Here is a 25,108-nt window from a genome sequence, read left to right as displayed (position 1 = left end):
TAATCAAACTTTGTCACCCACCTGAAACTTATGTGGTACCCCTGTGGGTGTGGAGAAGTTGTTCCTGTGTTCTTCCATGACTGTATCCCTTTGCTGCTGCTGTTGCTATGTGGAGGAACCCTTTGCGGGGGTCATGGATGTAGCAACGATCTTCCCCTTACTTTGGGAGTGAACCAGGTAGAAAATAAATTTCCTAGTCTGTGATATGAGCTTCCTGCCTTTCTTGGCAGTGATCAAAGAGGTGGCAGTAGGTGGGGCTACCTCCGGTATCATATATAATGAATTATCCAAAGAAATAATGATAGCGCGAGGCCTTGACCCATACACAGCATGTCACCTCCACAAGTATGGCTAGCCTAATAGTACATCACAAACATCCAGGGGTGTAACATCACACAATACCTCGTCTGTGAGGGGCTTGATGCTGTCAGGAAGGTGGCACTGTTGGCGAACTTTGAGATCTCGTCCTTCATGAAGCCACCCGATACTATACGGCTGTGAGTGTGGTGTAGTCAGTAGGCCCAACCGCTTCACGACCTCTACTAAAACAAGGTTCTTCTGGCTCCCACTGTCAACAATGAATTGCAGGGGTGAACCCTTCACCCACATTTGTGAGTGGAAAAGTTGCTCGCCCTCCTCTCGGTCTTTGGGCTCATTCTTCTGGATCTTAGCGATGGAAATAGTGGCGTTGGGATCTGCATCAATGATTTGCTTCCCTTTACTATTCCCCTTGTCGGGTTCTGGCTCAGGGTCAGAACATGTATCTGATTCGGAAGCCTTCAACTCGGCCACCAACGACTGCTTTGTCCAACACTCACTTGTGTTATGAGTGGGACTCTTGTGGAACTCACACCACTTTCCTGTGTCCTTCTTCAGCTTCATGGTGTTGTTCTTTTCTTACGGCTTTGACGGGTTGTCTTGGGTCACCCCGTCTTGGCTTTGTCCTTTGGGCTTCGAATTTGCAGATCCAAGGTCTCACTTCTTCTATTTGAACTTTTACTCGATTTTGATAGCGTATCGGTATGCTGTGCCGAGTGAGGAGATGTTCAACAACTCCATCTCTTCCTGGATGTATCTATGTAGGCAGCGATGGTATTTGAGTACCAGATGTAGCTCAGAATCTTTGATACCCAAATGTGTGCGAAGGGTATGAAGAATGTTGGTGAACTCTGGCACATCTTGATCTCATCCCTGCCACAGTGTGGTCCATTTGGTGTATTTGTCCTCATAGATTTTGACAGGGTAGTACTGCTCCTTGATGGCATCTCGGAATGAATCCCAAGTGGGTGCGGCTGAAAATAGTGAGCCTGTGCTTTCATCCTTCTGCTCGTAGTAGGTTTACCACCAGTGTTTGACGTGGGGGGCTGCTTTGAGAAGAGTGAAAACAATTTTTTCCGGACTCGAAAATTCTTGAACAGAAAAATAACCCTCTAGGAGATTTAACCATTTATCTATGGCATCTGCATCTATTTGACCCTAGAAGATGGGGATTTCAAAATTAACTTGTACCTTGAAGGGCATGGTGTTTCCAGAGTAGCTGCTAGAAGCCGATGTGTCACTTCTGGGTAGCCGCTGAATGATCTGTGCAAAATTATCCATCATCGCGTTCCTTTGTCGCTCGAGGGCTTCTTCGAGCAAAATTTTGATAGGATCTCCTACCCCCTCGTCTTTCTTCTCATCTGCCATGGGAGGCCATCGGGATTTGCGAGTCTAGTCTTACAAAGGTTCGACTAGTTGAAGCCCTAACTCCTTATATCCCGACCTTGTTGCGGACATGCAAAGAAAAACAGAGAAAAGGTAAACTGCTCTGATACCACTGATCCGGATTTAAACAGGAATGCAAAAAATTTCAGAGATAACCATATACACAAAGATGTAGTGGAAATAATCCTTCATTTCATAAATGGAAAATATTGAAATATGCTTACAACCATAAATGGAAATAAACCAGCTAGGGAAATGGTAGCTTATCTCTAAGAAGAGATGTGGCGGCTAGATGCCTTTGAATTGTTCTAAAAAACTGTGTTACAATGAGGCTCGAAGGCCTACTTATTGTTGAAAAACAATGGAAAACTCTTCACATCCCAAAACCTAACCCTAGAAGATGAAACGCCAAATTGTGGGCCCCGTTTGGGTAAATTGGTACATCAATTTCCCGGGGTCATAACTTTGGCATACGATCTTCGTTTCACGCGTGCGATAGCTCGTTAGAAAGATCTATCTGAGTACTACCACTTTGGGAGGCAACATCGGTCCATGGACCCATGTTGCCCCACATTTCCCAAAATATTTCATTTAGGGACTCAAAACGGCTCCAGAAGTTTGAGACCCGAGAAACTGTTAAAAATAGTAAACTGTTCTACAATTTAGGAAACTGAAAAATCTGAAAGAGACAGTTGTGGGGGTCCAAATGGGATAGGTGGGTGGCCACCAACATCCTCCTGGATCAACTAAGCTGGTACTGATAGTTGATACTATCTATGTAGGCCTCGGAAAGACTTCATGGGAGGGTATATATAATTTACTTGAGGTTGAGGATCCAAGTGAAGTTGAAGAAGAAGGAGCAACGACTGGTTCAACTAATAAATCCAAAAATACTCTTTATGATTTAGCCAGCTCCTTCCTCCACAGAATAGCAGCCTAAGTGAAATTATTACCATAAAATGACATGGTGAGATGGGCTATAGAAAGTATCAACATAACTAATAGGGCCTTCATTTTACAGGAAAATTTGGGCACATCAACCCCGACTTCCAGATCCATATTATTAGGGTCCACCAACCCCTAATTCAGTTGTTTTCATTCCCTAATGAGGTCAACCTACTTCATGCTTGCCTTCCAAGAGTTCCATGACACCATTCATCCAAAATGTGTCCCTAAGGAGATTAGCGCAGGGAGCCTTCTATCAGGCTGCAATGCATTGCAAGAACTACCCTTTCTATGTTCTATGCATTGCAACTAGCCTTTGTTCTCCCTGCATTGAGTGAGATTCATCGAATTTTTGAAATGAATCCGTTGGATTCCTCATCCAATGGACCCTTCTGGAAGCTTCCAGATGGATGGAGCTCACTTTTGAATGAGGAAGAGGATGAATGAGCCTTAATCCATTATCCCTTCCACAATGGAACCACTTCCCAGTTTTGGCAAAGCATTCATGAGGGCCATTACTGGCTTAAACTCCTCCATTCAGCTATAAATGGACCAGGCACTGAAAGGCTTGCTGAGGTTGGAACTTCTTGAGTTAAGGAAATGTTGTTTGATTGAGACTTGAAAGAGAGTAATGTTATCATGTCAAATTGTTGCTTGATCAGGAGAGAAGGGTTTGAAACTAGAAGGAAGATGCTGAATCAAACATGGCTTCAAGGGTTGTAATATATTTCCTTTATCATTAAAGAGTTCTATGCTTTTTCCCATTCATGTATTTATATGATGTATATTGTACTTTCGATTCTATAATATGTTTAGTTAACAGATCGATATGTATGCTTTGATGGTTCTCTATCTCAGCTTATGTGCAGGTGCCTTCCAAGCGAGTTAAATACGGGAGGGAGTGGCGAAAGCGGTCAAAGGGAAGAGGGATCGAGTGAGAGATACGGGATGGTTATTTTGTTCCTCTTTCTTTTATCTGTTAGCTATAGAAAGAGCAATGGAATTACTTTAGTTGTTGTTCTAGACTAGCTACTAGGTCTAGGGGTTAGTCATTTGAAGAAACACTAAATTTACCCATAAAAAAGTCATGACTCCATTGGGGAGCGATCCCATCCCTTATAGTAGCTTATCAATCTCTTAAAACACTTTGACATACCATAATTTCTGTTTTTCATTGAATTCAAGGTCAATTCACTGAAAAGTGAGTTACTTTTGAGCATAAAATTGTCATTCTATAATCAGTGCACCTTTGTAACGGATACAATGCACTACATTGCACCCTCTGCATAAACATAGTGAGATGCATCGCACTGTCCCTAACTCTAGCCTGCGCTGATCCCTTTAGGATTGGTTTTCCCATCTAGGAGCTGAAACCTTTAGTCAATTTTTAGTTGTTTGAATTTCTTGTTGGATATAGATGAGGTTTTATCTCTTAAAACAGTCTTTGCTTCCTTGTTTCGACCCGACTTAGACTGGATTGTTGAATGTTTTTTACGTATTTGTTTTATCATTTACAATCCATTGTCGAAAAGTAGTTTCTATAGATTGTTTTCTCAAAACGAAGTGTTGTAAAGTCTTCCTTCATAAATGATCGATTGATCTATTTATGCATTTGGTTCATATTTTTGTTTAAAGTGTCGAAAATATTCATTTCTTTAAAGTTGAAAGTGTCGTTTAGTCTTCCTTTCCATTTAAGAGAAATTGTTATAAATCGATATTTTTTGTGAAAATAGTTTTTGAATCATTTGTGCATTTGTTTCTCTTATTGCATCATTCACATTAAGATGAACTGAAAAGAAAAATAAATACATGTAGTTTCATTTTAGAGTTTGAGTTTCTGTGTTCAAAAGGAATGGTTTAGGGAATTGTATTGGTTTGTGCTCTTTGTTGTTTGATCCAAAAAGTACATGTGTGCTCTATCCCTCATAGCTAAGATTTTCATCATTGAAAACAAATCGAAAGAGTGCTTCTCATTCGAGTTGAATTCTTAGGAATTTCAGAAAACATCTCGTGGTGAAACCTCAAAGGCAAATCTTAAGCAAGATCAACCTAAAATTTACATCAATTAACCTAATAATGCATTGCAACTTAACGCAAACATCTAGAGGTGTCTACGCTAGAGATGTGTTCCGACATCTTAAAACCTAGTGGCTATTGCTTTCATTGAGGTCAGGTGATTCCTCCTCTATGAACCAATAAGTACTAGTGCGGATTTGTGCTCCCTGTACCATCAAGTATATAGTGGGAGAATTCAATATGTTTAAATCCTTTATCCCTAGGAAACCGAGTCTACCGCCTTACAGATGACAATGCACTGAACACAGCATTCGGTAAGGCTGACAGTCGTACGGTAAATTGTTGGTAATTTCTCTTTCATTTATCACCAAGGTGTATATTGCATTTTTGTGATTAGTTTGGTAAACCCTCTTGTCTAATGTCTCTAGAGTAGTCACTTTCATTCCTTTTCGACTCCTTAAAAGAAAAGTCTCATCTAAGTGCTTGTCCTTTCAAGCTCATTAAGCATCAAAAGTGACTAGAGTCATATTTTGTTTTTTCTCAACTGTTTAAAAATGAAAAAGAAAAGTTATGTTCTAGTGTCATAATAGTTAATTGACCACGAATAATGTCCTTATTCCTTAGTTGAGTTTAGGTTGATAAGAACAATCAACAATTCTGGAGGAAGATCAACCTCCACTTTGTTGTTCGAGGAGAGTTACGAGAAAACCTCCTATTAGTGCCTAAATCTACCTCAAGCTTAGAAAGGAAGGATCTAGGGTAACATCAAACCACACTTAACCTGGTTGCTAGCCCTACCAGGTCAGGAGAGGGCTCTCTCCTTATCAATCTCAGAAAATATGGCCAATGAAGCTTGCGATGACTGATGTATTGACTGATTTTAGGCTAGGTATGTGTACAGAGGTGTTTTATTGAATTTGATAATGTTTTGTTGGCTCAAATGTGAAAGGCAAATTTGGGTCCAAGAATGAGGCTCAGTTTTGCAGAGATCTCTATGGGACAAGGTAGGAAAGTGATTTGGTACTTCAAATTGAGTGAGATGGATAGCTTTTATACTGGTGAGAAGTTGAAAAGGGCATGAAAAACTCAGGGATCCTCTTCAAACAACTAAAAACATAGATAACTAAACAAACCCTAGGTAGAGCACTGCAATTTCAATGTATTCTACCTTTTATCCTTGTTTGATTTAGTTAAGACAAAGCAAAGAGAGATAATGGCATACATAAAACACATGTAGACTTAAAATTATAGAAGAAAACACAATACCAAGGCAAGATGCCACATGAATCCCATAAAGTGCTGCAAACCACTGGTCTATTCCTTAGCCAAACTGTTGAAATGAATATACAATGAAACTCCAAGCTTTCCCAAAAGTCCAACCTTCTGCCAAATTCCAACCCCTACACTATGAAATTCATGGAATATATACATTTTCTCATCCTTGTACTAAGGGAATTGAGCTCAACCATTTTCTTCAAAATAGAATCAGTTACATTAAGCTTGGGCCGAATTTCTGAAAATACGTTTTGAATATGAACACGTATCTCCTAAACCATAGAACTTGTTACAAAAATGAAAGAGTTTTTTGTAGATAAGGTCATTTTGGAGAAAACCCTCTCTCAAATTTTGGAAATTCGTTTCCGGTTGCTCGTAATAAGTTCCACAAAATCATCTCTAAAACAGAAAATCATTAAAAATTTAAATCTGTGACACTGAGCTGTAAAGATCTAGTCACATATCCCAATTCGTGACACCTGTGAACAAATTGAAAGAGGTTTCTGTTACATGGCTCGTTTTTAACAAAAATCTCCTTGGCTTTTGCAAAATTACTTTCCATCTGTTGTAAAATGGCCTCGCACTAAAATGACTAAAATAGTAAAAAATATGAAAATTTTGCTTTGTTTTAATGTAGGCTGCAAATATCATTGTATATCTCCCACATAGTAGCACCTGTGCATAAACTGAAGTAAATTTTTTCTATTTGGTATGTGATGAACAAAATTGTCTTTCACTTTTGCAAAATTCCTTACCGTTATTTCAGAAACTGATTTTGTACTAAACTTTTCATTGTGTGCAGCAACTGACCTCAAAACATGCATAAGCAAGAATCACTCATTCATTTCGATCATATCTTCTAATCCGAGAGCCAGTTATGGGAGTGTGATATGCCGTTAGAAGATTTTTCTGAGCTTCTTCTGATGGACACACTTGTGACATGTTTTGTGCTGAACATCATGTGCAAAATATCTAACAAAACCAGACATAGTAAGAAGTCATGTTGATCCCTGGTGACAGGCTGCAAGGACTGGAACTAACACCACCCTTGCCACCCGAAGCGACACCCATCTGGTCAAGGCGGACTCATCAAACTGATTCTGGTACTTCATCTGAATTACCAGAGCCGCCTATTACGGCTAGTACTGAGGCTCAAGTTACGCCAACTATTTCTGGTACATCTGTTACACAAGAAGAAGTTACTCAACTACCTCAGGCCATAATAACAGAAAAAAGTGAACAAGTAACTGAAGTTGATCCACAACTTGAAGTTAATCAATTAGAAAGTACGTCAGAACTTGAACCTGTTCAATTGGAATTTGATCTAGGACCCATAGCAGTTGAAACCAAAGACATTTTTGAACCTGAAGTTGTTCACAAACCTTACCTTGAAACTGAAGTTCTTTTACGAGAACATCTAGAATTTTTGACCTTGAACATTTCGAAGTTGTTACTGAAATACCTCAATCATCTGTAGTTCATGAAACTCCATATTAACACCAGAAGTCTTTTTTGGACCAGACGATGAAATCCTTCCACCTGGATTAATTGTTGTAGAGGAAGAAGCTGAAGAAGATTCTACCCGTGGAACTCCACATCATTTTGGACCTGGTTTATATATTTATTCTAAATATCTTCCTCATTTTGTTGCTGCCTCTGAAATACCACTTGATTCATTATGTCAACTTTTGGGTTAGTTAACCATGCCAGAACAACCACAAACATCCCAGACTACTTCATCTGATGCAACTGCGACAGAATCCTTTGTTGTTGCTTCTTCGATGTTTACTACCACACTTGAGTCACATTTATATGGACAATTGTCTGTCTTGGCTGGTTACCAGTTTATGTCTAAAATCCACTCAGGGGTTTCTTCTTTTCCATGGTCATCACCCATGTCATCATCAGGAATTTTACCTGGATCTTCTTATCAAGGACAACATTTTGATCCCGCGTATTAGTATCAAACTAGGCAATTCGATGAACAAAGACCCGTATATCCTCTTAACACTAGATTGCCACCATATGGTCAGCAATATGCCTATTCGCAACATCCTCCCTATTAAGGAGGACAACCCTATGGTTATGTCCCACCGTATCCAGGTCAGCCTGGAATGAGAGTCTGTTAGTGGTAGCCAACTATGCCACCATAACCGAGGCTTGTGTTTCTAACACAACCTATGAAAACTGAGATGATTATATCGACCCAACCTGTCGTAACTATGGGACCATAGGTACAAGCTCAACCTGTTGTATCTCAACCTATGCAAGTTAGTTCTGCTACTTTGAAACCACAAGTTTTGAGTCAACAAACCCAAAATTCTTACGCTTTTATGCAATAACCACTTGTTTCTGGGGTATAATTACCTCAGGTTAGAGTGCCATTATCTAGAGTGACTCAAGATGCTACAGGTTTAGTTTATTCTCAGCCTAGTCAAACAGGCATTGGGGGGCAACATCAAACTTCACAACTGATACCCCAACAACCTTGGCAACAACAATATCCATAGCTTCCTTTTCAGAATATCCAACCTCAGTATGGGCCTGCTTTCCAAGCTCAGTCTGGGCAGGGACAATATCATGCATATCAGCGTCCTGTGTATCAAGCCCGACCCAGTTACAGACAAATGCAAGGTCGACCTGGTTTTAATCCATATACCAGATATGTCCCACCTCCTTATCAAGGATATCCGCCTTATGCGGGTATGCAAAGGCCTATGGCACAAGCAATTCCATCTTATCCCAAATATGCCCAACCTGATCTAAATTGGTGGTTACCATGTGTGGCAACTCTAACCGGATTTAAATTGGCTCACTAATGATCCAATTTTGTATGCACCTTGGTGGCCAGTAATTCCTCATAAGTTTCCTTCCGATATTCCAAAGTTTAGTGGAAATCCTAGAGAAGACCCGTCAAATCATGTTATGACTTATCATTTATGGTGTTCTTCAAACTCCTTAACTTATGATTCGATAAGACTCTGTCTTTTCCAAAGAACACTCATTGGTTTGGTTGCTAAGTGGTATATCGAATTACCGAGAGCTTCTTTTAGTAACTTCACCCATTTAGCCACGACCTTTTTGACCCACTTCCAGTTACCCATCAGATACGAAATTGGAACAGATCTTTTGACCAACTTTAAACAAATGACTTCTACTCACATATAAGATCATATTCATGAGTGGTGTCGTCATCGTCGCATGGTTAAAACCTATGTTCCTGATCAGCTTTTAGCTAATTGGTTCATTAAGTCCTTATTGCCATCTACCACTGAGGATGTGGCTAAAGGTGGAGTTGTTACAGAAGAGCAAGTGATTGCTTGTTCCTAAATCAATCTATTCCACCTCCATCATCGAATAGGGATTCTCAGCCGGAGATGGTGTGATCGGTTCCTTGAGCATGCAAATGGCAAGTAGACCATCTGGTCAATCACTTGCCACAAATCAAACTGTAAATGCACCTGGGGTTCCTTCTTCCAAGATAAATGCTGTGTCATCTAACAAAGGTAGAAATCAAAAGCAACCAGGAAGCAAGAAGAAAGGGAAAAAAAGAAGAAAAATGAAAACCCTCGTCAAGAGAAATCATCTAATTTCTCTAATTCAGGAAAGAAACCTCGTTATCCATGTCTGATATGTAATGACAATCATTTTACAAGGGATTTTCCTCACCGCTCAAAATTTTCTAAATTGTTAAAAGCTTCTACCGCATCTACAATGTTGACAGATCTGTTTTCGAACCTGGATACCAATATGGTTGCAACCGAAAATTCTTCCACATCCTAGGTATTAATGTTATCCATCACAAAACCTAAATATGAGATAATGGTTTAGACACAAACTAAAGATTATGGTAATCTGCCATCGTCGTCAAATAATCAGGCCACTGATCAACCTGGTTCTTTGACTTCGACCGCATCGAAAAATATTCCACTACCCATTTCACTGGAATTAACAATAAATCCACCTAAGGGAGTTGTGCATAAATCAACATTTAACCCTCGAGTTCGAGCTGCTCAAAATTATAATATAGTAGAAGATCTTGCTAGTCTCCTTATGCTATGTCAACGCTTGAGGTATTGTAGAATGGCCCCTCCTAGAAGCAGACTTTACTGTCAGCAATAGGTGGAATAGATCCAACAGATTATAATATTGTGGTTTTTAATCAGTTAGGATATGCACCACAGTTACCAGCTCAATTAGATTTTCTAGTTCAGGTTAAAGCTCTCAACAAAAATATTCACCGAACCATCGTAGATGAAGGAGCTTCTACCTGTATTATGTCAATGAGTTTCTGGAAAACACTAGGGTCACCTACGTTGCCAAGATCACCAACCACATTGAAGGCTTTTGATGGAAGAACTTATACTTCACGTGGGATTTTGAATAATTTACAAGTAGAACTAGGGGGAAAAACAGTATCTGATGAGATTGAGGTGGTTAGCGGACCCCTTGATTACAACATTTTACTTGGATGACCATGGGTTTATGTTATGGCTACTATTGTTTCGATGTACTTTCGTCTGATTTCATTTCCTCATAGAGGTGGAATAATAGTTATCGACCAAACCTCATTTTTTGCCTCTAGTTCTCAAGTTATCGGAAGCATTCGGCTTGTTAATGGACCCCCACTTTCACTTCAAACTGTTGCTTAGAATCAACAACTATGGTTTCCTAATTCAAACTTTAAATTAGAACTTTGAAGTTTTGCATTAGTGAGTTTTTTGAATCTATCTTAGATAGATTATGACATTGAATTTTTTTAATCTATATTCATATTAAATTTTTTATGGGAACTTATATGTTTTTAAATGTTAGAAGTTGTATATTAATTTTATATTAAGAATTAATTAATAACATTCTCTTATTAGTCTTAAGAAATATTAGTTTCAATTAAATAGCTTCTTTGTATATTCTCGTTAACATTTTTTTAACTTTTTCTCCCTATATACATACATATGAAATTGTTCCTAAAATAAATTAGTTAATATAGATATTAAAATAGAGTAGTTAAGTGTTGTATTAAAATAATTTTAGAATGTATAAGAATTATACATCGTGTTCATTTTTATTTTTTATAATATGTGATATCATATTTTTTTATTTAGAGAATATTTAATTTTATTTGGAAATGGTACATCCACATTGAGCACAAGGAATGACCTAGAATGTAGAGCACATGGAATGACCTGGAATGTAGAGTCCAAGGAATGACCTAGAATGCTTATGTTTTATTATATGTGATATCGTATTTTTTTATTTAGAGAATATTTAATTTTATTTGGAAATGGTACATCCACATTGAGCACAAGGAATGACCTAGAATGTAGAGCACATGGAATGACCTGGAATGTAGAGTCCAAGGAATGACCTAGAATGCACATCTCATTGCGATGAATGGATTCAACATATTGAAAATCCCATTGGACACTTGCATTATATAGACTACACATAGACTACACAGTTTAAATTTGCAATCCCAACAAATCTTTGTTGAATTTCAAGCAAAATTGACTAACTTTAAAAAAAATGGCAAAAAATGTAAAATAATGAGTCTACAAATGTTTTAATTATATTTTTTTTTCAATTATTTTATATAATACATAAATATATACATAATTGACATTGAAGTATTTTATTTACATTAGTATTGAAATATTTTATTTATATTAAAATATTTTTTTTAATATAATCAGTGCTAAGTGGACTATTCCAAAAAATCGTGAGAAATTACTAAGTTATGACTACCTCTCATGGAAATGGTCATAGATGAATGACTTACTTAACGGAGTTGAATCCCAAAATATGATATCTAATTTTTTTGTTATTAATATATTTCTAAATACATGTAAATATTACTTAACTAATTATACATCTCCATCTTATTACTTTTATTATAAAATAATTGAATTTTCTTCCCTTCAATTACTTTTTATTTTTGGATGTTGAAATATTTTATAGTAGTCAATATTAATATAATAATCTTCATTCTTTTGTTTTTTACTCTCTTCATATATGCACATATATGAAAATGATATTCAAATAAATTAATTGACATGGATATATGGATATTTAAATAGTTTATTTAAGTCATAAATTTAAATAGTTTTAAAAAAATATAAATATTATAAAAGTTATCAATGAAAATATAAGATTTTAATTTATTTAATTGTGCATTGACATATTTAAAAAAGAAACACACATGTTTGGCATATTCAAAAGTGGTAATACAATATTTTTTAACTTTTAATTAAAACTAACATACACTTATATTCGTCGTCTTTGTTATTTTTCTGAATGAATATTTTATTTTTATTTTAAAAGGGACACATGTCAACTCTTATTTGAGCACGATAGTAATTACACATCTCCCTCATATTGGATTCTAGAATGTGCCTCTCTTATCTGTTTATTTATTTATTATCATGGTTTTAAAATTATGAAAAGTAGAGATAATTACGAAGATTTGCGTCCTATTTAACATTGGTAACTCTATTTTAATCCAAATCTTTTACTTATGACCATAGATGTATGGTGTTGATATATTCAAATTTTACTTGGTTGCATCTCTAAATATATGTTTATCTTTTCATCTTTTCAGATTTCCCTAATATGATTATGAGATTACCATGCAAACTATCAAATAACAAATGATATCTTGTCAATACATATTTACCTTTTCATGTTTAACTAATATAATTATGAAATTTCCATGCACATTATCAAATAACAAATGACATGATGTGAATACATGTTAATCTTTGCACATTTACCAAATGAAATTGTGAAATAGCCATCCAAATTTTTGTGTGGAGAGGTGCATTCTACAACCCATGAAATACCTCTAGCAAATTATAAATATTATTTTTACTACTTGTTGAAGTTACTTTGTGGACTATGGGCCCATAATAAGGGAAAGGTATGAATAAATGATGGACATAATTGTTTATCCTAATTTTACATTAATAAAATGTCACATCTAGTCATCCATGAAAACTACGGCGGGAAAGATGCTGAAAGGGAATTTCACATTCCACAATTTTAAAGTATAGTTGTGAAAATACCAAGAATGGTTATGGGTAGAGGTAGTTCCATACCCAAGTTTCTCTCCATAAAGATATATTATATGAGTTAGTGGAAAAGGTTGCCAAGAGGGTGAGAGGGGAAATATCTTGAGAAAACCTTCTTGTCTTGGAATCTAGTTGGAGGAGCCCCAAAAGAGGATAAATAAAAGCTATTTAGCTTGCAATCCCTCAGGAAAAGATGAGGTTAAGGGAGTTAGGGCACTCGGAAGAGGAATTTCTACACTAGACCTTGTATGGTCAGTGAAATGCTGGATTGAACCCTTTTTGGGAAGTTAAATCCAAGCCTTGACCTTATCTGGTCAGACAAATCCTAGGTTGGACTTGGTATGGTCTATGTCAAGAAAATTGGTTCTAGCTGTGAAATTGGCTGCAGGGGGGGCTTAGTTTGAGAAACCACTTGTCATGGTTTGGAGGAGCAGTCTTCGACCTATTGTGATTTTCATTATAGTCTAGACTAGTTAAATAGATAAGTCATCTATAAAATGTTTTTTTGTTGTATGTTACTTTCTATTCATATGAATAGATGGTTATTTTCTTGTTGTATGGTGATTCTATTCATGTATAATATGGATGTGTTAATCAACTACATACTCTAATAATAGAGTAATTATTTATAAACTATGATCTAGGTCAGTAACAAGGCTTAGTTGGACAATTATCTAATAGCCTAGTGAGAGTCCTTAACTTGGATGGTGGATCTAAAAAGGGTGAGAAATACCCAGAGACAAGCCCTTCTCTGGTTTGTAGACCATGTAAAAATCATGAATGACTATATTCATACATATGTCACAACTTTGGAAAATAGAAATGGGATCCTAAATTATGTTAACCCTCCAAAACCCTAGAGAGAAACCTATGGAAACAAAAAGAGGATAATGTGACTACATCTTTTAAAAAAATAAATGAAATATTATACTAACATATATTTACATGGCCATTGTTATTTTATAAAGAATATTAAACATATTCACATTACCAACATAGCTAGAGTAGGCACATGATAAATATTTTAAAATGAAACGCTAATTATAGGAACAAACACAAATAACAAATAAAAAACATAATATTTTCACTAAACCAGCTCTAAATACATGTGTTTGAATATGCATGTTTTAATAACACTCGGGTCATAAAGGACCCACACAAAGTCTGTTATACAACAAGTCTTTATATACATTTAAAAAAGAAACCTTGACTTTAGGCCACATTAATGAGAAAGAATACCTTGCCAGGTCACAAGACTAAAATTACAACTAAGAAAATCCATAACTCCAACATAGGGCTGACAAAAGATGGAAACTCTTCATTAAAAAAGAGAAAAATACCTCTGAAGGTAATTGTAACATATGATCTTCTAGCATAAACCTGGGGCATATAGAATATGAATTAGTTGAAGAACTTAAACCATGTATAGGATTTAAACTTAAAAAACCAAAGAAAATCATGTCATGACCCAACTGTACACTATTACGTCATGGGAAGAAACCCTAAGATGTAAGTCACCAAGTGAGAAAACAAGGAAAATGTTAATTCCTGTGATTTCTTGGAAATATGGAATAGGAACTTTAAGTAAAAAAAGAATAGAGAACAAACAATTATACCTATAACAAGAGACTTGAACCTTTTCCTTCTTCTCTCTCTCATATGCTCTAAGCCATTCATCTGGTGTCATTACTAGATTCCTTTGGGTTCTCTCTGGTTTACCATTGAAAGCGGATGTTGCTCTTCTATAATGGTGTTCTTCTTGGGGGAATAGCCTTGACTAGAAATACACTGGCTTTCATAGGTGGTCAGACCACCTAGCCTTCAAAGAAGGTCCACAACATTTAAATCCATGATACTCATTTATTACAGGACCTACGAAATTATTTATACATGTCGACACGTTAGCGACCATGAATATCTGAACAATTGTAGTGAATTAAATTAATATGCAAAGCAATATTTTTACTAAACAAATCAATAAGAATGTAATTTACTAGAGAATACTCCTAAACCTCGATAATCATGTATGGTGTAAGCACATATGCCATATAATGTAAAACTGCTCTATGCTACGATGGGTCTTGATACATCATACACATGTATCCCTTCCCATAATTCCTTCAATTCATATACCAATGGTTGTAAGTAGACATCCATATTCTTCACTTCTTTTCTACCAAAGACTATGAGAGCTAGCATAAGATGTTCATTCTTCACAGACAACCATGGGGGATATTCTTATTGATCACTATGACAGGGCAAACATAATAGATTGTTTTTTGGAGGGCATATGGGTTGACATCATCCATGGCTATGTTGAGTCGTAGACTTCGTATTCCATTCGTGAATTTTTCGAGCCATGTATCCTCTATATGCTTCATGGTTATTGAATCTTTTTGGATTTGCATAACTCCTGACTCACTTTTGTGTGAGGCATGCCATCCCTGCAACATCACTAATTATTTGCAACGAAAGATTCCTTGAATCCTTTGGATTATAGCCATGTGCCTCAATATATTATGAGGAGGAAAATGTGATTTACCCATTTTCTTTGAATTACGGTACCCATCATGCCCACATTTTGGACATATCCCTTCCTCTTGATATTCTCCTCTATATAGAATACAATCATTTGAACATGCATGACATGATATGTACTCAATGCCCAATATTTTTGACAATTATTTTGCATCTCTGTAGCTACCTTAAAAGAAATTATCACTCGAAATAATTCTATCTTTCAATATCGTGGATTTAGTGGGGAATACAATTATACAATGTCAATGTTAACATTCATAAAATAAACCATTTTTAAATTTGATTGTGTGGTAAAAGATAAATAACTTGATCGATCATGCAAGTCAATTACCTCAATATTGTTGAGAAACATGCATTCGACATGTCAAACTTTGCTTTCACATTGTAAAGAAACATAATTTATGCCAACTGAGTAGAATTTGACTTGTCATCAAGTCCAAAGAGAGGGGCAGTGGAAGCGGATTTCAGGATTTCAAATTAGGTATTAGTGATATAAGAATGATCCACGTAACACCCATCCCTTGTATAGAACTTTTCAAACCTAAGCTAAGAAAAGCTAGGTATGATGTGTAATGTGAAAAGTAAATACATTATTAAATAAAATAAATAAATTGGAAAAGCGAGACACCAAGAGATTAGATTCTTGTGAAATCCTATTGGTGAATGAGAAAGGATAATTATTTCATGATAAACCTTCTAGATTCAATTCTAGATAAGCTAGATGGATTGAAGATAAATATCCAATGAGAAAAAAACATAAAAGTTGTGTGGGAGAGAAAGGAAATATTTTATGAGGAAAAGCATCGTAGGAGAGAAAGGCGATCTTTTCTGAGATGAGCCTAGGCAAATGGATAAAAATATCCATAAAAGTGGGACACCGCTAATGGAAACTGTATCATGAAAGAGGGTATTAATTACCCATTGCATAGATCAAGTGGTGGCAGTTGATCCACGGAAGGAACCTCTATTAAGAGGGAATCAAGGGTGATTCATGGTTGGGTGGTGGTAATCGGTTTTCCAAGTGATGTTCTCTCTCTTATGATGTAGTTGGACTCTCCCACCTAGGACATTTTGTATGTTGGTTTCCTATCCTCTATATTGTAATTTATTTGCATATGAGAGAAATTTTTCCTAGCCATGAGAATGAATGAATGAATTCCCTGTGACAATTATACGTGAGTGGATTTACATGTATTAATGGCTTGTGTGAGATGATATGGATGCTTGTGGAAATTTATGGCACATTAATTATGTAGTCTAAAGATGATGAACAATTATGCATTAAATAGTATGTATAATTATGTTCTAACACTTGAAATTATGTAGTCTAAAGTTCAAACTATCTATGCTACACATGCACCTTATGGAGAGTTTTGCATCTAGTGAGGCTTGTTGTGCATAAGGCATATGCCAGTATTCGTTTGATTATGTCATAGGATTTGGACAATGATAACTGCAAGGTAGTTATGTTAAGGATTTGGTTAATGTTCTATGTAGTCATCTTTACGAGATGGTCACATATATTAATGTTTGTGATAACTATTGCCATGAGATATTGGTGCATGTGAAACAATTAGGAGATAATTCTTCTATCTGTATAGTGGATGGTTCCGGTTATCTATGCCATGCATGTCATATGTAATACTGTTATCGTTTCACTTATTGTTGCTATATTATAGACCCTTTAGCGAAGAGGCTTTGATTATAGGTTGATGATAAGAATGATGCTCAAGGGCAACATATCTGGTATATGGGTGCTAATCAAATATGATTGTTATATTGCATTGGTAAAAGGATGTTGTTGCTGCTCATTGGTTTAGATGGTATTGGTATGCTGATGTTGCTATGGTCTTAGATTGATTGATCTTGGTGTAGATGGAAATGATGGTTGAGTTTGATGTTTTGTTTCTTCCATACTATGCTATTGCTGGATATTGTTTAATATTGCTTTGTGCTAGTGATCAAATTTCTTTTGTTGTTGTTTTTGGTGGAGATGAAAGAGGATTTGATAGAATTAATGTTGTTGCTAAATGTTATGTGTTACTATAAGAAGTGACCGAATTGTGTTATGACCAAAACTAGCTTATGTCGAGGGAAAATGAGTTATGAGCTGCAACATAATGTTCTCTTAAATGAGCAAATGTTATTTGTTCTAATATGAATGTATTGTTGAATGCCTAGTTTTCAAGTTTGAAAAGTCAGGGACTACAAGAATGAGAGCCTAGTAGCTAATTATTATAGGAGGCTTAGGCGGTATGTTACAAATGGTATCAGAGCATCTAGGTTCGAAAATTGCAGCCTACGGACAAATGCACCTCTGTATTGGAAGCCATGCCATGTAAAGGCTATATTGTTTCTCACAACTAAGTGAAATTATGAGCTAAGGTTATTTAGGAACAATAATATTTTAATGAGGAGCGGGAGATCCTAAATTACTTGTTATCTTGAATCAGATAAATAATTGCATAAAGGGATTGTTTAAAAACCAACATAGCAGTCAGAGCACTAGATAGAGGATATTGAGTATATCATTATTTCTGATCCTAAAAGGCTATTTAACTTTGTCTAAGAAATGACTCTTGTGCACGAGCAGTAATGAACCTCTAAATATATACCTCTATATTTAGAGTAACAAATTGTTGGGTAGAAGCAGAGATGTTAGATAGTTGTCGATTGGAGGGCTTGTGGATAAAACCCGAGCTACACATTTCTCTTCCATATTGGCCCGTCGCAGTTTTCTATGTTAACATATCTAAATCACAGCTCATATACATGTGATATTGTAAATGCGGGGATTTCATGATCTCGACTAAAGCTTTATATTTATTTGATTTAGGACTTGACTTGCAAATTGTCAATTGCAAGGGCAATGGACAGACGAGGTATTCTTTTTTATCGTTTTATGGAACCATTCCTTGTGCGTGCCACTTCACACTTGGCCCTATTGCATCTTTGACTTTTATTAACCCAAAAACGAGTCATTCCTTAGTGTTCGACCGCATTTTGTATGTGTTTGGACTAAGATTCAAGGTGGGAAAGGAGTTTCTTTCCCCTCACGCAAACGGTATAACAACGTATATCCTTGGGTGATGCAAACCGTTGTCTCTTCTCTTACGTAGATGGCGAGGGTTTGGATCATTTATTACCCAATCTAAATTGTCAGATGATGGTATCTTCCTCGTGCATTTTGTTGAGATTGAAGGTTTGGAAGATTTCAGGTTCTATTACGACTATATCATAGTATTAACGTGGTATACACTCACAAAGTCATTACGATAGCCTGTGCAGTGTGCATACAGCCATTAAAGATCTCATACACATGTATGAGTTCAACACGTTCCTAAAATCCTTAACATGCATGCGTTAGATGATCATGAGGTTATTGTAATGGCTTCGATGTGTATGCATCTGTGTGTTAGATGAGGAGGATGCACATGTTTTAATTCACCAATGTATATTACTATATACCACAGTCTGGGATACTGTTTGAATTATTGTTCATCATTCTATTGATATGTTATCCGATGCATTTGAGTAAAACTATGGAGGTCAATGGGGTTTCTTCAAGAATTTCCTATGTGATTATGGGAATCATATCATGGAAAGAGTTTCTATCAGAACTGCAAATTGAGGCACCAGGATGAGGCTTCTGCACACGTTATGCAGACTATTAGATGATAGCTCTTATTTTGTGCTGGAGAAATATCTAGTTAATTAAATTAATTAATCATATATACAATTGCAGGGAGAATGGTCGTATGATGATGAGAGACTTGTCATATTATTGCTCCTCCCTTATGACTTGGAACATGATGCATTGGTCGTTATCTTATTTCTCGTCCCTTGTCAATTGGCACTTGATGCATTGGTCGTTATCCTTGGGTGATGCTTTAATTCCACATAGGTTGTTTGAGAAAATAGACTTGAATGTACGTTGGTTTGGGTGGTTATAGACCCATGTTTTATGGGTAAAGCAACCATGCATTCCCAATTAGAGGATGAAGGAAACAATGAATGTTGTTTCACCTTTTTAAATTCCTTCTGTGTTGCTTTACTGCAGATATGGAGGGGTGTGAGGGTGGTTGTACCTTTGCTATGGAAGGATCGAAGAAAAGGCCGCAACAATACTGTTTCCCATTTTGTGTCTTTCTGGTTGCTTACCACAGATATGGAGGAATTGAAGAACGATTGTAGTATGAATTTTTCCATTTGCGTCGACTGCAAATGCCTATCCATTGAGTTGGAGGCATTGGTTTGGATAATAGTTATCCTCATGGGCATCATCACCCTTAGTTGGATAGAGGTTATCCGTAAATCACAACCTCAACCTTTCTATATGATGAACACATATATAAAAGTAGGAATAGTGGATAATGTTTATCCCAACTTCGACTAAATGCTCTATCCTCCGATGCGTTGAGGCTACACATAAATAAGTGAGCAAACTTGAACCTCGGGATGGATTGACTAGTTAGTTGGAAATCGGAAAATTGTTCTTTGAGTTTCGTTGACAAGAAGCGCAGTGCAACAACTGGCTGTGCTCACAACGATGCTGTTAAATTCTCTAAATAATTAAGTGCATTTCCTAGTGGGTAAGAGAGCGGAAAGAAAATTATCTGTGCTTAGTTATGCTTGGTTTCAAACCCCACATCTGGCCGAGATTAAAGGAGCAAGGGGTTCGTGAAAATTGAATACTCCAACCTTTTCTTGTAGTAAATTTTGTGGATTCGAGGATGGCATGGGTATGTATTCTTTTTATTTCTGATGATTTTATTAGAATCTGAATCATATTGATATATATAAAAAATGTGGGTTATGCAGGACAAGTTTCATAGTTGCATCTTTTAATATGTGCACCGGTCCACACAATTATGGTTTGACGGATATATATTGGTGGCATATATATGTATGAATATGTTTCTTTAAGGATGACTCTCACTTTCATTTGCAGTCCTCACCTTAGGCATGAACCCAATCCTTACTCTATGCATGCTATAGTTAGCACAATGGATACAGACCACACACTCACTCCTTGACACCATAGTTATGCTATGGTATTCTGAGTTTGCATGATTTTTTTTGCAAGAAAATCTACATCTGTTGTTCAAGGACCTTAGCAACAAGTGAATAGTAATAGTCACTTTAAATAATAGGTTCTATTGTAAGGTGTTTGTTGGTGCCTCGACCTAGTAGAGAAATCCCAATATGAGCAAGCAAGATACATGTTTTATTTTGTCAGTATGTAATCATGTCACAATTCGTAAAGATAAGGATATTATTTGAATTAGCATGCATAATTACTTTTAAGTAGACTATACAAGACTAAATGACATAAGGACACTTCATGTGAAAACAAACTGCAACATAAGAGTATATAAATTATTTCATTCCATGCACAAAAAAACAAAGGAATGTGAAGAATTATACTCAGAAGATGATTACATCGTTACGTAAAGATGGCTTGCATATAGGGATTAATTGGATGGTTACCAGGAGTTTCTCTAGTATGTTGCATGCATAGAACAATGCTAAAGTGGAGAATTAACATGTTTATTAATGTTAGTAAGTTACTTTTATTGTGTCCCCTCATAGATAAGGAGCTTAAAATTTTTATTATATATTGTGAAAGCTTTCAAAACTTAAACTGTGATTGAATGCTCTTATGAGGACACAACGACTTTATATCATGATTGAAAAGTAATACTTGCAAATATGCATAGCAGAGCGGGATAGTTAAACAATTGGTAATCATGATAAACATGGCCATCATATTAATGTGATATCAAATCTTTCTCACAAGTAATGCATCTATAAGAAGAATATATGACTTTCATTAAGGACCCATTGTGGGGTTACAACGAGTGGCATGGATATGCTTTCATATGTGAAGGAATCACAATTTTCACAAACTGAATTATAAGAAAAGAAAGGGGAAATTCACAATGTATGTAGAAATTATGTGGTGTATTTGACCCTGGTTAGATACCATAAAGGTCAAATATCAAACTATATTTCTCTTAAAAATCATTAAAACAAATTTCTAAGTGAGTATCTATGTATGAGGGAAAAGTGGAAATTTAGTCATTATACTTATGTTAAATATTCAAGTTTTTGGAAAATTATATTGCAAGGGGGAAGAGAGAATCCCTGGATATCTATATTGGAACAAAACAAATTCCCACCATGTTTAATTGTAGGGTCAAAAGAGTAATGCAAAGAAAGGACAAAATTGATTATTTCAATAAGTAATTTTTAAAATAGGATTGGTGGATTTAATATTATTTTACTCATATTTAAAATCATATTCTGAGATTGCATGTTTACTATGCAAGGGAAAAGTGTAATATAATACAAACTCATGGAGTTAATTTAGTAATAAGTCATCATATTATTCTACCCATATCAAATTTTATTATGAGTTATATGGGTTCTAATTAAGAAGATAAATGTATGCTTAAATGATCCAAATTGGATCTAGAATAAACTTCTAAGTCTAAAGTGTTCCTCACAAAGGAAAATGAAAGTCAAGGGCTACTCTTGGAAATAGTCCCATTGCATAGATCTATTCATTCTGAATCTACTGCAACTTGAATGGACTAAAATGGACTTCAGATGAAGAAGTTATCACAAAAAGAAGATTGCCCATTATCCTTAGAAAAGGGGGCAATTTCTTATAAATGGGACTTAAGGGAATATGTGTATTTAAACATAAAATCCCTTAGAGTTCATCACATCGCATTCCTTTATCGCATCACAATAAACTAAGGGAGGTGACTCAAAACAGATGTAAAGGCGTTCACTGGACCCGACGGATTTATGAATAAAACAAGCGAAACTTTTGAGTTCTGAAAGGAAGGTAGTGAATGGTATTTTAGGCAGGCTTCAAGCAGTAAGTGGTATTGGATGGGCTCTACCCAATTCCATACATTCGATGACATGTGGCATGGTGTAGGAGAGAGAAAACCACTTTTTGGGGTGGGTAATCTCTGCGCAAGCAGGCCACTCGAAAATGTTGCCAACTGTTGGATTGGAGATTGCAGGATCAACGACGGAGATTAAGCAGATTCTTTGTTGTTTTAGGTTCAATGCAAATCATCGAATTAAAAGATAGATCAATGGTTGTGATTGAATCGGCAATTGCTAGTTGGGAAGGTGAAAGACCAAGACCCATGACCATGCAACCGTTGATAAGCGATATTGCGATATGCCGATGTTCTGATGGGCCGATCAGCGATATCAGCGATCGGTGATCGACGAACCCCTAATACAAGGGCCAATGCACATTGCGATTGCGACTTGTGATATTCCAATAAAAGGTAGACCCAATAAGAATTATGGACACGATTTCATAATATTTGAAATCTAGAATTTCGATTTTGCTTTGTATTTTCCGTGTATTTGGGTTTCGACAATGCAACAATATGATTGCGATATGGTGACCAAAGGCAGACCTGATAGGGATTATAAACACAATTTCATAACTTTTGATGTTTGGATTTACAGGATTTCTGTGTATTTCCCGTGTATTGGGTTTTTTTGCCATATACCTATGCGATTGGATTTGCGATAGAATGGCAGACCTGATGGGTTTATAGATGTGATTCTATATTTTTTGAAGTCTCGGCTAAAGGCCCATGATGTGTTTTGCATTCATTTTCCTGTGTATTTTTGTTATTTAGCTATTTTAGCCAGAGGAAGGCAAAACGATCGGGTTTCCCACGTTGACGGTTCCTTTCCATTATAAACGAATTCTTATGGTGAAACATTCGGGTTTTCCATGATGGAGGGTTGTAATCGATGTGTTACAAATACATAGAAAGCACCAATGTTGAAGCTAGTTGATAATGCACGCAGAAGTCGAGAGATAACACAGAGAGCAGAATTGACAAAAGGTCACTTGGAGGTCGAGCGAACCGAGAAGCTCGTGAGAGCCAGAGCCAGAGAGCTCACAACAGACTTCTAAGAGCCATGGAGATGTAATGAAGCTGTAGAACAACAAAGAGATCAAATTGTTGGAAATAATACTGAGAGGGGGGGTGAATCAGTATTATCAGATCAATCAAACTTTTCAATTTCATACTCAGAAACATATACGCTACTTCAATTAAGTGAACCCGCGTGTACACGCTACTGTGTCTAATGAAACTCGCGTATATCCAGAGATCTTATAATTCAGTTAGCTTAATCTTCAGTAAATGCATCAGATCATTATTAAGCATATTAACAGTAAACAGGTGCAGAATAACAGAACAGAACATCACACAAGAGCCACACACATGAACACAAAGATATAAGGTGGAAACCCAATGTGGGTGAAAACCACCTGCTGCAAGTCATCTCAATCTTCTTCTTAATAAGAAAATCCTTTTACAATATTTGTACTGGTGCAGTCTTATACCAGTACGGGAGCTACAACCCCCTTTGCTCTTGTACTAGCCGATCCATTTACTAGTACGCAGACTGCTACCTGCTACAATGCTCCAAAGATCTCCTTTAGCTTTTGTACTAGCTTAGATACTAGTACGTAGGTGCTTGCCTACAATATTCTCACCTCCAGGTACCACGTTTCATCAATTTTCAGACTGGATACACTGAAGCACAACACATAATCTGAAAGGCCACATTTCATCCAATTTTCATACTGGACCCATAACTATCATTGAAGCTCAAAACAATCATCAAACTCTAAATCACTGAAACCCTGTTAACAACAGTCACCAGAACACAGAGCAGACACCGAACTCTGTAATAACCATCAGATCCATCTTCAACTTCAAATATTAAGATTTACAATGTATACGCTACTTCGATGAATCAAACCCACGTGTATACGCGCTTTTATCAAAGCAAACCCGCGTACAGATCTAAAAATAATTTCTATCAACTTGCAGCTGTACCAGACATCAATCATACTCATAATACTTATAGAACAATACATGCGTCAGTATGTAGATCTAGAATAAGCATCATAAAGATAGTTCATTTCAAACCATTTGATCCCGATCTCTCCTTAGATCTAGTTCTCCATCAACCGATGAGATCTGATCCCGATCTCTCCTTAGCTCAGATCAAGCAATGCATCATCAACCCATAACCTGCATACTGGATCTCATACTTCTTCAGATATTCAAGACATTTCAGATACACTTGCCTAATGATTTCCTTCTCCTTATATAGCCTTAGGCCTTGCTCAATATCAAGAGCCAAAACCATAGTAACACAATACCATCAACTTCAAAACTAGGGATCGACACGCCCGTCGAGACACAATGGTCCAAAACCATAGGCACAACTTCCAAGGACTAACCGCCATGGACCAAAGGTACTTTTCCACATACACGCGCTTTTGCTGAAGCCAACCTGCGTGTATACGCGACTTGGGCTTAACGAACCTGCGTGTATGAACTTTCTCTTCTTCTTATAGTCTGATCATCAATTCCTTGCTGCTGACCTTCTGTACTATGATTTGTCATCAGTGAGGTTTGCCATCAAGGACAACACTTATCTCATAATGCCAACAATCTCCCCCTTTGGACTTGATGGCAAAGCTAACTTGTCACACT

The sequence above is a fragment of the Pinus tabuliformis genome, chromosome 9, assembly GCF_031772625.1.
Source record: "Pinus tabuliformis cultivar Carrire ecotype Pingquan chromosome 9, CPIR1, whole genome shotgun sequence".
NCBI lineage: Eukaryota > Viridiplantae > Streptophyta > Pinopsida > Pinales > Pinaceae > Pinus > Pinus tabuliformis.
This window is presented reverse-complemented; position numbering follows the sequence as displayed.